Here is a 17,122-nt window from a genome sequence, read left to right as displayed (position 1 = left end):
TAAACGGCATTGTATATGCATATATATTTTTCACAATGTGTCTACATTGGCCGTAACTGTACAATGAATTATACCACTATGCTGTGATTCCATGTTAGGGGTCTCCCGAGAAAGGCATTATGGGGGATTTAGTTTTTGGTTCAGCTTGCCTTGCTGAGATGTATTACCCAAATGGCTGTGGATGTGTGCTCCAGAGATATAGGAGCTGACAGGGAAATATCTGTCCCATTTAAAGGTTGGCTTGTTGTGCATTAAAGTGTATGGTTTGGATATCTGAAGATGTAGCGGAACACACAACCTAGGACAGGCCTCCTCAGCTCCTCACGCTTCAGCAAACCTCTAGTTGATCGGAAAATTGGGAAGCCTACTGGAATGAAACGGCGGAATTCTCACAAGTGTCACACACACACACACACACACACACACACACACACACACACACACACACACACACACACACACACACACACACACACACGTAGTGTTTCCATGTTTTATGGGGACTTTCCATAGACATAATGGTTTTTATACTGTACAAACTTTATATTCTATCCCCTAAACCTAACCCTACCCCTAAACCTAACCCTCACAGAAAACTTTCTGCATTTTTACATTTTCAAAAAAAATAATTTAGTATGATTTATAAGCTGTTTTCCTCATGGGGACCGACAAAATGTCCCCACAAGGTCAAAAATTTCGGGTTTTACTATCCTTATGGGGACATTTGGTACCCACAAAGTGATAAATACACGCTCACACACACACACACACACACACACATACAGTATATACTGTATATATACAGACCTCTAGTTTATTCATGAATTAATTTTAGTGCTTCTAATAATCTCTAAATACATTTATTTTTCACCACTAAAAAACACAAAAACCCTTACAAAAATGTACCATGGTAACTAGGGATGTCCCGATATGATACTGGTATCAGAATCAGGTCTGATACTATACTCATGTACTCGTGCTCATACAAATGCTCCGATACCAATAACCAATACCATCTCACATACCAATGTCATTATGCAAACAATCGGCGCACAAATTCTAATCACAGAAACACTTCAAAATAAAAGCTCTGTCAAAATAAAAGCTCAATTTAAATGGAAAAAGCATGACAGAAATCACTATTGTAAAGTTAGGTAATATTCACTGTATCACTACTACTACTACTTATAATAATAATTAATCAATGGTAATCAATGGTGATGATATGTAAGCAATATATCAAATATGTGATGCCCTTTTGTGCAGCACTTTATTTGACAAATTTAACTCCAATGCTGTATTTTGTATTGTGCTGTGAGGTTCTGTATATAAGCACTTAATTATCTAAAAAATAATACAATATTATGTTGAAAATTTATTATTTTATTATAGTTTTAATTAAGTCATTTTGATGATAAAATTGAAATAAACTCTTGTTATGGAGTTTAGAAAACAAAAAACAAACAAACAGGTATCGGACTCAGTATAGGTGAGTATCAGAAAGAAAGTTTCGGTATTCGTGTTCGTTTACAAAAAAATTAATAAAAAATGGTATCGGGACATCCCTAATTGTAACTAGTGTTTTCCACTGAAGTACCAATATTTGTATTATTAACTGTGTGTGTGGTGGTAATAATAGTGATATTTCATACTCATTTCATAATTGCTTCAATAAAAATGTAATTCCACTATTCAAAGACATTTACATTTATGCATTTGGCAGATGCGTTTATCCAAAGCGACTTACAGTGCGCTTATTACACGGACAATCCCCCCGGAGCAACCTGAAGTTAAGAGCCTTGCTCAAGGACACAATGGTGGTGGCTGTGAGGATCGAACCAGCAACCTTCTGTGCTTTAGCCCACTACGCCACCACCATTTCAAATACTGAAAATAATATTTTCCTCAAAAGTCCCATCTGGAGTTGATTCATGTATAAATTAAGAGCATTTAAATCACACACTTCTAAGGGTGGCATCCACCAGCCAAGCAGCTGCAAAAGAGTGTAATAATATATTGTTTCTATAATTACAATCAACTATTTAAAATCAATCACCGTCATTTGCAATGCCTCGTGGAATTCATCTCTTTGCTTGTTGGTTTGGTTCATGGCTGAGAACTCTTTTATTAAGTACTTTATGAAATCCCTGTGGAAAATATGAATGGGAAAAATACTTCCCCAAGTATTATAGTCCTCCTTGTCGATATCAACTGTAGAAAAGTTGGACGAAGTTGCAGAGTATTTTCTCTCTCTCTTTTCCACCTTTCCCAATTGGTGTGTTTGCGATGACTGATGAGGCCTTTGGAGACTCTGTTTGTGTATGTTAGCAGTTCTCTGTCAGTCTATAAGCCCTGATTATATTTTGCCATTATCAGCATACAGAAATCGGCAAGTTCCACAGAATATGTGTTTGTAAGCATTTTTGTTGTGTGTGTGCACTCGTGTGCTCTCAGTATATCTAAGTGTGCTTCTAAGTGGACATCATACTTGAAGGAAGTACTAATCACATGATGACGAGCAGTGGTCGATTTGATAAAAAGATTTCAAGGGAGATGTTATTGTCAAGGAATTGTCAGGAAATTTAATCTTTGTGCCCAATTTGGTTTCATACATTTTCTTTTTTTTAAAGAAAGTGAAAATAATTTCTTGAACAGTTCTGTTGGCCCTTTTTGAAATTTAAAAACTTTTGAAAACTTGCATTACCTTCTATGGGAAAGTTTCATGTGAACACTAGGAAGGATAAGTCAACCCATCAATAAACTCCAACATACCTGTTATAACCCCCCCCCAGGCGTCTTATTGCAGTGGAGAGAGAACTCAAGGTTGCCAGCTTTTGGTTGATGCTTTTTGTTATTTCTTGAAACAACGGGGATGGCATCACATCACATCCTTCCTCAACTCAAGACCTGATGACGAGTCAGTTTACAGGGGTGCGAATCTAAACTTCTAATTTATTTGATGTTTAATTGCTGTATAATTAATTGCTTGTTAGGCAACGAATCAAGAACACTCTCTTAGTACCGTAAGGCAAAAACCATGAACTGCGTACAGACAAGTGTCTCACAACAATTTAAATGAAGTGCTATGGGTACTGTACACTTTATATTTAGCGTACCTCGCAGGATGATGCAGTTCAGACAGTTGTGTATGCTTGCGACCTCAATTATGTTGGCTAGAGATAAGAGCAAATTATAAATGTTGCTTTTTGATTGCAGGCAGTAATGAGGTTCAAGGAATGAGGAAGCAGGAGATGACGATTCCAACTCTTATTGAATGACAACACAATACGGTCGCTTAAATGCGCAACGATATAGCTTCACATAAAAATTAACATTTCCTGAAACGGCAGTGGCCAACACACACAAACAGCTTCTCAGCTGGGCTATCTCTCTCGACTGCTGCTGTCTCCTCTCCTTAAAAGCCCCAATCACTCCTCACTGAAACACAAGACAGGTGTTAAGCATAGGTGGAAATCATTCACCACTCATCTCCCCTGCTTCACTCTCCACTACTCAGTGCTCGGCCACGCCTCCATATAGGCAATAATGCTTAGAAGGGATCAGCTGTATGTGTGTGTGTGTGTGTGTGTGTGTGTGTGTGTGTGTGAGCATGTCTGTGTTTCACCTGTCCAAACCCATAAACTCACTTCTAGGTGTTTAGAGGAGGTCAGCAGCCCATAGCAATGCTGCAATGCCCTTTCACTCTCTCTGAGTGATGGATGACCTCCTTTATACGCTGTGCTTGGCAGGATGACCCCAGGTGTATGTGGATGTGTATTTGCGCGTGTGCACTTGACATACTCCGCCCCACACACAGCAACTGGCTTTCTCGGTCTGTTAGTGTGTCCACTATAGTAGTATGCTTCCATCTCTGGCTCTCTTTAATTCCCTGTTTTTGTCTTATGCACTTTCACGTACAATAAGTCAAACAAAATCAAAATAAATATAGGGGTGATGAATGTGAAAAGCAACATTAGCCACTTTTCTGCTATCAGGCCAGTGCAAGCCTGGGTTATCAACTGGTCATCCAGGGCCAATAGCCTCAGACCTTGAGCAGCGAGACCAAAATTGACCTGCATTCCCAGCATCTGGCCAATAGCCCCGCAGCGTTGCCCTAAAATCTGCCCTTAGAACTCCACCCATTTCACAAGCTCTTCTTGAGCTTCTCTTTTGAGTCAGTACTTTGAAATCTTCAGTGCAAAACATACAGCACTTTCTACCAAACTAATGACTTTTATCAGCTCGTTGAACTGTAACCCAGATTGCAACGAGACATCGATTCAACATCAATTTTTAGCTGTAAAGGTCCATATTGGTCATCAGTCAATTTTCAATTTTGAATCAACATCTATTATAGAGCAATCTGGTTCTAGATGTAACAATAATCCCATTCATTTCTTTCATAGATTAACTGATTTTCAACGCTAACTTAGAAACCTTTAAAGACATGAGTTCTAAGGTTGTTCATCGATGGTATATGGGTCTGCTAAAGCCATCCTTCTGCATTATTTCAATTTTATTGTTTAAAAATCATCTTTAATAGCAGAATTCCTCATGAACCACTAAATTACCCATGGTCCAGCAGAGAAAGCTTCACCAATCAGAGAACTGCGTCCAACAAAGCCTGCGAAATAAGACCGGAAGCGACCGCCCACTCCCATGAAGCACTCAGAATGATGCAAATGAGTCAGTCTCCCCGCACTCTCAAACTACTTATGTATTAGTGTATATCAGAATATTTCTCAATAAACGTAAAGTACTGTATATTGTTTCTATACTTATAATCAACAACCTAAAATTAATAGTTTTATATATTTCCACAGTTTTATATTCAATTACGTCATTCGCAAATGCTTCATGGGATTGTAGTCTGTGCCCTCATGAAAGACGGTAAGTACACGACTTGTACCTTTGTGTTTTTGTCAGATTTTCAAATATTTTTTTGGCTTCAAATCAAAGTCTAAAATGTTGCTGTAAAACTTCACCTCGAGCTGGTTGCTTTGGTTCATGTTTTACAACACTTAAAACACAGAAATCTATGAAGTCTATGGAAGAATAAAAGGAGAAAATACATCTGGTACCCAAGCGGATTAAAGAGTGGGCGGGCACTGTTGTGCTCTATTTGGTCATGCGTAAGAACATTATTAGGTCAATATTAAAACGTCTACATCAAAGCATACGAGTACTAAAAGAATCATTAAGGTGCACCTATTATTTTTTAACGTGCCTAATTTTGTTTTAAAGGTCTCATACAATAGATTTACATGCATCCAAGGTAAAAAAAACACATTAATTTGCTCATAATTTAAATTGCAGTATTACCTTTTTTTCTCAGTGTCAAAAACATGGGGGGGTTGTCTTGTCCCTGCACAGAAACTGTGCCATAACATATCAAAAATCCATGGCAGTGGACACAGTGGGCAATAATGAATTGTTTGCATGCACGACTCAATCTGAAGGTCAGTCACAAACAGTAAGAAAGACCTGAAGTACAGGAAGGACAGATGAAGAGTCTATCAATCTTATACATGCCTTTGACTGCAGCCCAGTCTATTTAGAATTTCCAGTGCCAGATTATTCCAGAGTGACATTCATAATGTGTGTTTTTGAATGTGTGTGTATGGGGCAGTAAGTAGTAAGATTAGATGCTTTGCTTGACTGAAAATCCTCCAATAATATATAATAATTACACGGATCATTGCTTTTCCACCTCTTTTCCATATATATATATATATATATATATATATATATATATATATGAGAGAGAGAGAGAGAGAGAGATACTATTGATAGACAGATAGATAGAGAGAGAGAGAGAGAGGGCCAAATGAATTAAATTTTGTCTGATCTCTTCCATGCTGATGAGGAGAAAGGTCTGATAGGATATGGAGAGGATGACAGCATGCCTTACTGCACTCATTGACTAATCACTCTAGCACTTCTCTGTCATCCGGCTGTCCTCTTCCTCCTCTATGCACTCATCCAGCTGTCTCGGAATGTTTCATGCCTCTTCTGCCTCGCCTCCAACTTTGTGCAGAATTTATTAAAACCTCACATACATCATTCTGGTCATGTCTATATGGTAAACCGCATTCTGTGAAACTGCTACCTAATACATTATAAGGATAAGATGGGTCATTCATATACATATGAACAGCACAAAATTGTAACATTAAGTATGGCAACTGAAGTAATGGAAGTCCCGTCTTACAGCTAAAAGAGCCAATCACCTTTTTGATAGAGACATCTGGCAGTAAATGTACTTGAGAATGCACATGTGCATTAACTGGACCAATCTTAAAATAGTGTTTTTGTGTTGTTGTTGCATGACTGAAGCCGAAGAATCACAATGTACAATACCATTTATAACAGTTAAAGGACAGGCAAGTAGGAGGTCGAAAACCGGCAGAACAATCAACATAAAGTTTTAATGCAAAACTCAACATAAAACAAACATAAACCATAACACAAACAGACACACACAATGCGGCCGCTCTCTTCAGTGCTGGTGTAGAACCGTGTGAGGATGTGGTGGTTCATTCCAAACGTCCTCAGCCGTCTCAGGAAGAAGAGGCACTGGTGAGCTTTCACAACGGCCTCAGTGTGGACGGACCATGTGAGTTCCTCAGTGATGTGGACAACGAGGAACTTGAAGCTGCTGACTCTCTCCACCGGTGCTCCATTAATGGTGATGGGGCTGTGTTCTCTGTCTTTCCTCCTGAAGTCCACTACAAGCTCCTTGGTCTTACTGACGTTGAGGGAGAGGTTGTGCTCCTGACACCAGCGTGTCAAAGTTTGCACCTCCTCTCTGTAGGCTGTTTCATCATTGTCAGTGATCAGACCTACCACCGACATATCATCAGCAAACTTAAAATCCAGGATCCAGCTGCACAGCGAGCTGTTTAAGCCCAGAGTCCCTAGTTTCGCATCAAGCTTGGAGGGCACTATAGTGTTGAATACTGAGCTGTAGTCTACAAACAACATTCTCACATATGTGTTGCTTTTTTACAGATGGGAGAGAGCAGTGTGTATTGTAGATGGTATCATCAGTGGAGCAGTTGTTGTGGTAGGCAAACTGCAATGGGTCCAGAGAGGTGGGCAGCACAGAGCAGATGTGATTTCTGATAAGCCTCTCAAAGCATTTGCTGATGATGGGGGTCAGAGCAACAGGACACCAGTCATTTAAACAAGTGATTTTGGCTTGCTTCGGTACAGGCACAATGGTGGATGTTTTGAAGCATATGGGGACTACAGACAGGGAGAGGGACAGGTTGAAAATGTCTGTAAAAACACCAGCCAGTTGGTTCGCGCACGCTCTGATGACGAGGCCCGGAATGCCGTCTGGACCCACGGCTTTACGGATGTTCACCCGTCGGAAGGATCGAGTTACATCCGCAACAGAGACTGAAAGTGGACCATCCTCTGTAGCGTCGGCGGAGAGTGGTCTCTCTGTGAGGGCGGTGTTATTTTCCTCAAAACGAGCATAAAATGTAGAGAGGCAGCGGTGTTCACGCCAGAGTTTTTATTCCCTTTGTAGTCTGTGATGATGTTAATTCCCTGCCACATACTTCTAGAGTCGGTGGTGTTGAACTGTCCTTCAATTTTGTGCCTGTACTAGCATTTGGCTGCTCTGATAGTGTTACGGAGGGCATAACTGGCTTGTTTATGCTCCTAAACGTTCCCGGAATTAAAAGCGGAGGTCCGCGCATTAAGTGCTGGGTGAATATTGCCGTTAACCCATGGTTTCTGGTTGGGGTAGATCCGTATTGTCACATCAGAGGCGGACCGGAACATCTTCCAGTCCACGTGATCAAAACAGTCTTGTAGCATAGAGTCTGATTGGTCCGACCAGCACTGGATCGTTCTGAGGGTGGGTGCTTCCTGTTTCAGTTTCTGCCTGTAAGCGGGCAGAAGCAGAACGGAAGAGTGGTCTGATTTGCCAAATGGTGGGCGGCAGAGGTGGGGACAAGTCACACATGGTCAAGTCCAAGCAAGTCTCAAGTCTTAACCATTATGTCTCGAGTCAAGTCTCAAGTCGCAGTTCAGATAAATCAAGCAAGTCAAGTCAAGTCAAGGGTTCACCCTAAGCAAGTCAAGTCAAGTCCTGATAAGTTTCAAGTAAAGTCAGGTCACACTACTAAAATGAAGAGGTACATTTTTTCGATACATATTTATTTTTGCACAGAAAAGATGAACTTGTATACATATATTATGTATCTTATTTATTATACATTTGCTACATATTAATCATATGCATATCTGTGCTACATTAATATCTGAAAATACAATTAAATTGTGTTGTTTACACAAAACGTTCAGACATTAACATTACCTGTAAACATTAAAACAAATTTATTTTCGTATGCACAAACATTCTTTACATTTTTAAAAATAATGTAATTTAAGGAAAATCAATTTGAAAAAACACATTTATGTGACCAAGTGTAAATGGAATCGTTTTGATAAATCAGAATCCGCTATCCGATCTGAGAAAACGCATGAAGTGGCCAGGTGTAACGTTAAACATAGGGTTGCCAACCACAACAGTTTTCTGTAGCCTTGTGCTGAACTTATTCAATAGAATTAGACTTCTAGAATGTTCTTTCAAGTGCAAAAAAATATTTTTTAATTTAGTACTTTTTCTTATCATAGCCAACAAATGTCTTCGAAACTCCTTTTCCTCGATTTACTGAAGCCTATGTGTAAAACGCATTTGCAGCTGCACAGCCGTGTATATATCTATGCTGCATATATCTATGCCGTCTGGCTCGCTCATAGGCTGTGCTGCGGCAACTGCACATCCAATGGCGTGAAGTGGGTCAGAGCCCGCCAAGGGGGCCAAGTCCCCGAATTTTGCATTAAAGCAGGTCTTCGTTCATTCATAGTCTGTCTGACATATATATTAGAATAGAAGCTATGTGTCTGTCATGGATTTGCACTGAATTGATACTCAAAAATACGGAACAAAGTGCGTTCCGTATCAGTTCAATATGGAACAAGACTTTTATGTGTCAAATACGGAACGATTCCGTATTATACGGAACGGTTGGCAACCCTAGAAATGTTTAGGCGCGTGCTAGTGATCACATCGGCGCCTCCATGTTAACATGTCATGCAGTAACGTTATGTGCAATGCTTTATAGTTTCCACACGCAGTCCACAAACTTGAAAATGCGCACATTTAGTATATACATTATAACCTACATGTAATATTGAGCTGCCCGCTCATTTTAAGATGCCAATCAACATTAAAAAATTATAGTCAAATTCCCCAATAAGTTACATCTATTTACGAGACGTAACAGTATAATGATAATGCCATGGTCACATTTCTAATAAGAAAAAAAACATAATATGCCATCAAGGCCAAATTATGACAAACAGAAAAGATTAATTCATTAGATTAGTAATCGTTATAACGTAGATCTTAGTGAAACTGACTATAAAGAGATTACTTTCTTACCTTTCCTTGTGGTTCTTCTTGATATGTCGAACGAAATTTGACGTTGTGGTTGTCGTGTCGGATATTCGTGCCTTGCATATTTTGCAACTGGCAAATCTTTTTTTATAGGCACGGTCCAGTTCAAAGTCTGTATAGCCAACCGAGACAATTTGTGGAGCTCGACTACTGTCTGCCATGTTTGGCGCGGTTTGAATTGAGCAGCGTTAAAGGCACAGATGCCGATAGTGATGCTGACGTCACAATATATATATTTTTTAATTAATTGTATTGCTGTTTGTTTATTATAAGTTCAAGTCATTGTCGAGTCTTCCACTTCAAGTCAAGTCAAGTCTCAAGTAACTTGTTCTCAAGTCAAAGTCAAGTCATTTTCGTACTTTAATCAAGCAAGTCACAAGTCCTGAAAATTGTGACTCGAGTCAGACTCGAGTCAAGTCATGTGACTCGAGTCGCCTACCTCTGGTGGGCGGGGGAGGGATTTGTAGCCATCTCGGAAAGGAGAATAGCAATGATCCAAAACCCAGTCCCCTCGTTTGTTGAAGCTGATGTGTTGAAACGTGCCTTGCTTTGGTGGTATTTTGGTGATATTGTTTTAAAATTGGCTTTGTTAAAGTCCCCTGTAACAATGAACGCGGCCTCAGGGTGCATGGATTCCTGCTCACTTATACTTCCATAAAGTTCCTTGAGTGCCTGGTCTGTATCGGCTTGTGGGGGGATGTACACAGCAGTGATAATGACCGCTGTGAATTCCCTCGGTAGCCAAAATGGTCAACACAGAAACATGAGAAATTCCAGATCAGGAGAGCAAAAAGACTTGATAAAATGTACGTTCCTCTGATCACACCATGATTTGTTGATCATAAAACATACACCACCACCTCTGCTTTTATCTGAGAGGGCTTTCGCTCTGTCCGCTTGGTGCACGGAGAAACCCACGGGTTAGATGGCCGAGTCTGGAATCTCTGCAGACATCCAGGTTTCCGTAAGGCAGATAACGCAGCAATCCCTCGTCTCTCGTTGGAAAGAGATCTGCACTCTCTGCTCGCAGAGCTTGTTGTCCAGAGACTGAATATTTGCCAGTAGTATACTGGGTAGCGGGGGTCGATTTGCGCGACGTCTTACTCTGATGAGAACACCGGCTCTTTTTCCCCTTTTCCTTCTGCATTTCCGCGGCCCGGCAGCCCAGACAAAGAGCTCCGCTGGCGTGTTTGTAAACAGCGGGTCGGCATTGAGGAATTTAAAGTCCGGTTTTCGGTGTGTAATTGCAGAACCAATGTCCAAAAGCATTTGTCTGTCATATACAATAAGGCAGACACCATCCAAGACAAAAAACAAAAAACTGTAAACAAAACAAACAATAAACTGCAGTGTTGTGTCGGAGCTCGCAATGCAGCAGCCTTACTTGGCGCCATCTTGAGTCCAATATTGAGTTAAGTATGTAAATCAGTGTTAAAATACTTTCTTCTATCCCAGCTTTACATCCAGAAACATCTATAAGTAAACAATTCATTGGTTAATTTTCTCGAAATCTTTAAACACTGTGTCTCTGTGGCACTATAAAACAATCCTGTTTGTTTTGAACATTGTTTATTTTTGCAATCCCATTCAGTGGCACTAGTGTCACAGAAATGACATACTTCAGCTTTAATTTACATTCACTGACTATTTTCTCCAAAAACACCAATGCTCTGGAATGGCCAACAAAAGTCTTATCGACTAGGTAATGGCATTTGACATCAATTGAACATCATGTGGTCAAACCTGATGCTTCATGTCAAATTACACTATATTTGATTTGAGAGCTATAGCAGAGAGGAAGATTTTAGTGAGTCTGTTCCTCACATAAAACTGTATAACTTTAGAAGACTTAGAACAGAGCAGAAGTCATATGGACCACTTTTATGGGACATATTTGTAATTTTTTAAGCTTCACAGCCACTCTCAATTTCATTGTATGGCTCCCTCTGCAGGCAGGGATGAAGAAAAAGGTGGGGTGGGAGTGAGACAGAAGGGGGAGTGGAGTAAGACAGAAAGAAGGGGTTGAGTGGTCATCCCAGTAGAGCGAATGGAGCAGAACTGTAATGAGCACCTGAGAGAGAGACAAAAAGAGTAGGAGTTAAGCTTGAAAAATATTGCAATCCTCAAGCAAGGATCAGCTCTGAAATGTGCCAGTGTCTGTCCCAATGGCATCCACACAAACACACACTCACAGACTTATTAACGCTAACTATTTCTCATTATTATTGTGTAGTGTTCATATAGTGCTGATAATGTAGGGGTTTAATTATTGCCTTAACGTCTGCATAAAAGCCGTAGCGTGTTCACACACATACACAGACAACCACACAGAGATATACAATTTAATCACAGTGCCAGGGACCTGATGCAGCAGAGAATTGTGCAAGCAGTGCTGGACTAGAATACTTACAATCACACCCAGAAAATGGTAAACACACACACACATGCTCAACAAAAAAGCCTGGTAGAATACTAATGCACACCCCACTCCCACCAGTGGTCACTGGGTGCTAAAGTAGATTGCCAATTGAAACATGTGTTTCTATGGTAATTTACTGCCTCTGTTTTCCTCTGAAAGATGTTCATTGGCCACTTTTAACACTTCACACGAGGCTGACCGACAACTTTTAAAGAAGTCAATAAGAATACATTTATTTCTGTGTATTTGCACTAATAACATATTTGACAATGTGCACAAAACACCTTTGCAACTAGCTATCTAGACAACATCACTATTATATCGTTTTTCCCCTGATTTGTGAAGAAATAGTTCACCAAAAAATTACATTTCTGTCAATATTTACTTGCAACATGTCATTCCAAACCTGTATTCGGTTATTTTGTCTGTGAAGCACTAAAGGAGATATTTTGAATAACTTTAGTGCAACTTTTCCACTCATCAACATTTCATAGTGACAATGTCTTTCAAGCTCCAAATATCATTCTCCATTCCACATTTCCACAGCCTGCAACGCCGGACCCGTATTATCACGTGTTGGTGTAGCAATAGCTTAAAACAAGGGTAAAACTCAATTCAAACTCAATTTCAGCCTGGGCCACATCAGCATTTATTTGTGCTCTTAAAGGACCTTTTGAAAATGTGGAACCAGCACCTACTTTGGTTGCACTCATGCAATTATGAGTAATATTGCATATTTTGTGAATTGAAATGCATATTTGACAGTACAGTATTGAGTTTGAGGTTGGGATGCAGATTAAAAACATATTAACAACAGTAACATCTGTCAGAAAAAATGAACACCTAATTTTTATAAATTGAAATATACAGACAGTGTGACTAAGTTGGGACTTCTTTAAAAATTACTCTCAGGCTGCTCCTAAATTGATAACTACAGTTATCTCTTGGAATTTCTGAAGGCAAACAAAATAACTTACATTTTCCTACAATCAGAGAGCATTGCAAAAGAACAGATTTTACACAGAAGGAAAACGGATAGCTTTTTCCATAATAATAATAATAATAATTCCTTACATTTATATAGCACTTTTCTAGGCACTCAAAGCGCTTTACATAGCATAGGGATGATGTGACAGCAGCCATAGTGCACCAGAACACCCACCACACAACACATCAGCTATTGGTGGGGAGGAGAGAGTGGAGAGAGTAGAGTGATGTAGCCAATTCAGGGATGGAGATTAATACAAGGCCATGATAGATAGGGGCCAATGGGGGGAATTTGGCCAGGACACCAGGGTAACACCCCTACTCTTTACAAGAAGTGTCCTGGGATTTTTAATGACCACAGAGAGTCAGGACCTCAGTTTAACATCTCATCCAAAGGACAGTGCCTTTTTACAGTATAGTGTTCCCAGCACTATACTGGTGCATTAGGACCCACACAGACCGTAGGGTGAGCACCCCCTGCTGGCCTCCCTAATACCACTTCCAGCAGCAACCTTGGTTTTCCCCAGGAGGTTTCCCATCCAGGTATTTGCCAGGCTCAACCCTGCTTAGCTTTAGTGGGCAACCAGGCAAGAGCTGCAGGGTGATATGGCTGTATGGCTAAGATAATAATAACTATGGAAATTTTACGTAGTTCTTCTATAATATCCACAGTTTTAACAATGATATTTGTGAGTCCATGGTAACCATAGTTAAAGCCATGCGTGTCTCCTCACTACCTTGATTAGTAACTATGGTACTGTAATCGGATTACGCAAATTTGAAATGTAATGTGCAACATTACTTTTTGTACAAAAAAAAAATAATATTATTACAGTAATGATTTACTTTGTAAAACACTGGGTGTCAGTGATGTCAACCCTGGTACCAGCATTTTTGTATTATTTAAATGTGAACGCAAATGAGTTTTCAGAGCTTCAGCGAAGCGGAACATTTTCAGTGAATAGTGACAAATTTTGGCATGACAGAATTTACATTTTGGTGAACTATTCCATGGGTGCGCTTCAGCATGAAAGTTGAACAGTTAAATGATCAACTGTAATCTGCAACATATTACTCCTTATTACAACATATAACGCTGTTAAACTGAATGCAAATTGTACAGTGGTGCTTGTTCTCTGCCGTTTTCCACGAGTACAACCATGCAGGTTAAAGACTCTGACATTAATTTCTCACTCAGTACTTGAACTTTCCTTCTGCTCTGGTATTTCACAATCTCAGGTTTTTGACAGCCAGAGTGCCGGGAGTATTTCAAATGAATATGTTTTGTTGAAACCCCGTGCAGAAGGGCACTTTGAAGTGCACTTTGACAATGCTTTTAGTGTTCCTCCTAAAATGCTCTCAATAGTTTCATGTCTCCTATGTCTTTCAGAGCTTCGATCACTCTGCCACTTCAATCTTTTTTATTTCCTTTACTAGCTGATGTTTTTGTCGAACAGGTCTCACACGTAATGAGAATCTCAGAGGGTAAACATTTCCCTTGAGGCACGCACAACCCTGAACTTCACTATAACGCTTAACCTAACAAACTACTGTACTGAAAACACTCAATATAAGTTTGCAGTTTTCAGACAGAGCTTGTACATGCCTGTAAAGAGTACATGTAATTTCAGGGTTTGCATGCAAAAACTCTGTTTTTCTATTTTACATTTTTTTGGATAGTTTTTTAGCCTCATTGGTTTAAGTTCTAAAAAAGAAAGTGTATTCATATGTGAGAGAATCTTAAGACCCTGGATAACCTTTACCTTCTGTGAGGAGAACCCTTAAATGGGGTGTTTAACAGCTCTTTGAAGCGTGTATTCCTCTGGCGTGTATGTGTGTGTGCATATGAGCAAGTGATAGCAGTTGAACTGATAGGAACAGACAGAGATGGATGGCGATGTACTGACATATTAAAACTGCTATGTGAATGTGGGTGTGTGTTTGTGTGAGTGTCTCTGTAATAAAAAACACTCTCTGCTGCCTGGGAAGTGTGTGTTGCTGACTGATGGGACCTAAATGATGGACCACACATCTTCAAATGTCATCCAAATCTCTATGTGATGAAGGGTGAAACTCATGAAACTTGTCAAGATGATGACCAGGCCATTATGAAAAAAAAAATTTAAAAAAGAAAGAAAGAAAATAAATAGTATTTTGCTTAAAGAAAATAAAGCCTATGCTTTTTAGCATTGGGATTTATGCTAAAAAGCCCCCATACACACACACACACACATAATTGTATTATTTAAATTGTAGAGTATGCCCACATCATGTTAGTATTTGTTGCACTGCCTTAAATCTTAAAAACATTCCATAGTACAGTAAAAAAAAACATTTATTACAGTATTAATTATTGTACTTTATTATTGCGAATCTAATGAGAATCATCATTGAGAATAATGGGACCCCCAGCCATTATGATTGAATACAAAACTTAATAAGTTCTATGAAATTTGCAGATAAATCCTAATTGTTCCGTTATGATAGTTTATTAAAAAAATGACACTGTACATAATATTATTGCAATTACAATCACTAAAATCATCAAACTCATAAAATAGCCATGTGTCATATGTTATGGAAAACTCTCAAAAAGTAGAGTAAGCCTGTTTTTTTTACTCACAGATAAAAATATAGTGAGTAATATCTAAGTATATATCTTTGACAGTTTGGTAATTCTTAAATGCTGCATTTCCACTTATAACTTCACGAAAAATAAAGAGAACATAACATATCACATACTTAAAGGAGGTGATTATCTTTCAAATGAGCCTACACACAAGGTAATCGGATGCATAGATCATTAGATAATCCACACGAAGCACAATGTTACATATGGCCACCAGGAGATGGTGCCAAGTAAATGACACAGACTCAATGATGCAGAAGAGGTGCTCATTCTGTGAAATCTCATTACTAAAATCATGGCTGCATGCTATGCATACCATTAGTCATTGTTGTGTTTGCATGTGTAATTAGTTTTTTGTGTACAATTATTCAGTTTTATTTGGAGAGGCTTTTGGACACATGGAGACATTTTTTTTAATGATAAATGATTGTTGGAATGCAATAACTTTTGATTGCTTTGTTTTATCAACACAAGCTTTTTATCCGATTCAGTTTACATGATTGGGAACAAAACAATCAGCTTTTTCTGTGCCACCTTATTTACACCAAGAGACATATAATGTTTTATTTTTTTTGCATTTTCTTATAATGAGAGTGTCAGATTGTATAATAATCTATGTCATTATATACAATTATAAGCCTTTAATTTTGGGTATGGCACTGAAACAGGAAATCTTTAAAAACACCCTCAGAGCTTAAAGGGGTTAAGGTAATGACAGTTTGGGAGGAAATTAGTTTTTTGGTATACCCATTACATTTATGAAATTCATTTTGATTTAGTAATTCATAAAAGACACTGATAAATGATTATTATTCTCATAAACGTACAAAAAAATAAAATAAAAATGGATACTTAAAAAAAATTGTGAGGACATTTGGTTTCTGTGTGTGTACATACTGTATGTCCTCTTAATGTCTGCCACAGGACAACTGAAAAAGAGGGTGATTTTATTTACGACCCATCCGGAAACAGTTGTTTAGAGTTGCATAGCAGACGTGTTTTACTGCCCGAATGAGCTTTCATTTCTCTAGTAATAATTTTTTAAGGGAAGAAAAACTGCAGGACATGCAGTTTGTGCCAGCTAATAATATTTATTGGCAAATTTTTAAGATCTAAAGTGCAGCACTGGAACATTTGTCATTTTTAATCAGCGTGAGAGAGAGCGAGCGAGAAAGAAAGGATGTCTCCTGAGGTGTATTCTGAGTTACCTGTACCTTCTCTGCATGTGAATTTTGCTGTTTCGGCTGCCAACCAACATCTTGCCTCTGAGGAGGCAAAAAATAATTAAGTTCAAAGGACATACAGTATTGAGACTGTGAGTCTGTCTGCAGGGGGGACCTACATTAATGTGCCACCAAGGTGAGCTGTTGTCTAAGTAACAGGGATTAACACTGCGAAACATTAACATTTTCTACTGTTTATCGACAAAAAAGTAGTTTATTCTATACTTTTTGTAATCTTCTGTGCTTTAAAGATAGCAAAGCTTCAATTTTACCATACTGAAAAAGCAAGTTATACTTATAGTGATAGACCGATTTATTGGCCTGGCCAATTTATAATGTATAATGCACATTTTCTCTTTACAATGTTTTTGAGTATATTTTGAGTA

General features: G+C 38.9%; 1 protein-coding gene across 6 annotated transcripts in view; it reads left to right on the top strand.

Moving 5' to 3' along the window:
* Window positions 1-17,122, top strand: part of LOC127646731 (receptor-type tyrosine-protein phosphatase T-like) — a 343,034-nt gene that overhangs the window by 51,128 nt on the left and 274,784 nt on the right. The gene's annotated exons all lie outside the window — the stretch shown is intronic.

Source organism: Xyrauchen texanus, chromosome 7 (assembly GCF_025860055.1).
Source record: "Xyrauchen texanus isolate HMW12.3.18 chromosome 7, RBS_HiC_50CHRs, whole genome shotgun sequence".
NCBI lineage: Eukaryota > Metazoa > Chordata > Actinopteri > Cypriniformes > Catostomidae > Xyrauchen > Xyrauchen texanus.
The sequence above is the reverse complement of the archived record's forward strand: the minus strand, read 5'-3'. Positions and strand labels throughout refer to the sequence as shown.